This window comes from Chrysochloris asiatica, unplaced genomic scaffold (genome assembly GCF_000296735.1).
Source record: "Chrysochloris asiatica unplaced genomic scaffold, ChrAsi1.0 scaffold00085, whole genome shotgun sequence".
NCBI lineage: Eukaryota > Metazoa > Chordata > Mammalia > Afrosoricida > Chrysochloridae > Chrysochloris > Chrysochloris asiatica.
This window is the reverse complement of record NW_006408603.1, coordinates 9,677,009-9,678,465: the sequence shown is the minus strand read 5'-3', so window position 1 is coordinate 9,678,465 and position 1,457 is coordinate 9,677,009. Positions and strand designations below refer to the sequence as shown.

Below are 1,457 nucleotides of genomic sequence, written 5' to 3'. Positions count from 1 at the left end.
CCTCTCAGGACTGCTTTCGCCATGTCCCAGAGATTTTGGTATGTTGTGTTTTCATTCTCATTTGTTTCTAGGAACTTTGTGATTTCACGATTAATTTCTTCTTTTATCCAGTCGCTTTTCAGTAGGGTGTTATTCAGTTTCCATGTATTCAACTTTATTTCCTTGGTCTTCCTATTGTCAATTTCTAGTTTTATAGCACTGATGGTCTGAAAAGGTGCTTTATAGTATTTTGATGTTTGTAAATTTATGGAGGCTTGCTTTGTGGCCTAACACACGGTCAATTCTGGAAAATGTTCCTTCCATGTGCACTGGAGAAGAATGTGTATTGTGCCGTTGTTGGATAAAATACTCTGTATATGTCTATGAGGTCAAGCCGGTTGATTGTGTTGTTAAGTTCCTCCGTGGCATTCTCAAGTTTCTTTCTGGTTGTTCTATCCCTTTTTTAGAGTGGTGTGTTGAAATCTCCTATTATAATCATGGATTTATCTATTTCTTTCTTCAATTCCATTAAGGTTTGCTTCATGTATCTTGGTGCTCTTTCGTTGGGAGCATATATGTTTATTATGGTTATGTCATCTTGCTCAACTGACCCTTTGAGCATGATAGTGTCCTTCTTTGTCTCTTATGCTGGTTTTTACCTTAAAGTCTACTTTGTCGGAGATTAGTATGGCCACTCCTGCTTGTTTATTGCTGGAGTTGGCTTGGTAAATTTTTTTCCATCCTTTGACTCTCAGTCTGTTTTTGTCCTTGTGTGCAAGGTGTATCTCTTGCAAGCAACATATTGATGGATCTTGTTTTTTTATCCATTCTGCTACTCTTTTGTCTCTTCACTGGTGCATTCAATCCATTGACGTTCAATGCAATTATTGATAAGTATGTGTTGATTATTGTCATGTTACTTTTTTGGTGGTGTTGTTTGTTCTTTGGTTCTGCTTTCCTTCTTGTATTGGGTTTGTGTTTTTTGAGTTTTCTGGTAGGTTTCTTCCTAGTTTCTTTGTTCATTTGTTCTGTTTGGGAATTAGTTTTCATGATATGTTGTGGGGTGTTAACTTTCTTTGGGGTTACCTTGTAGTCTACTAGCTTTTCTCTGCATTTAGGATACTCCATTGCAAGCTGTGAGTTACCTGGTATCTCTATCACCTGGGCTTCTGTTGTTGCGTTTGTCCCTTCTTTGGCATTGATATGTTTACATCCTTCAGTTGATCCCTGGGCTCTCTGGAGTTTGTTGTAGTCTCGTTCCGTTCTGGTCTCTGTTTTCTGTTGGCTGTGTTCCAGATGGTGTTGCCTTACTTGTCAGCCTCTGTTTGTCATCTGTTCTTGTTGGTTCTCTGTCCACAGAACTCCCTTTAGGATGTTTTACAGTGCTGGGCTGGTTTTGATAAATTCCCTCAGATTCTGTTTATCCTGGAATGTTTTGATCGCACCATCATATTTGATTGATAGTTTTGCTGGATAGA

The 1,457-nt window shown here is 38.6% G+C and overlaps 1 protein-coding gene across 4 annotated transcripts in view; it reads right to left on the bottom strand.

Annotated features, from left to right (window-relative positions):
• Positions 1-1,457, bottom strand: part of WDR47 (WD repeat domain 47) — a 100,643-nt gene that overhangs the window by 55,073 nt on the left and 44,113 nt on the right. The gene's annotated exons all lie outside the window — the stretch shown is intronic.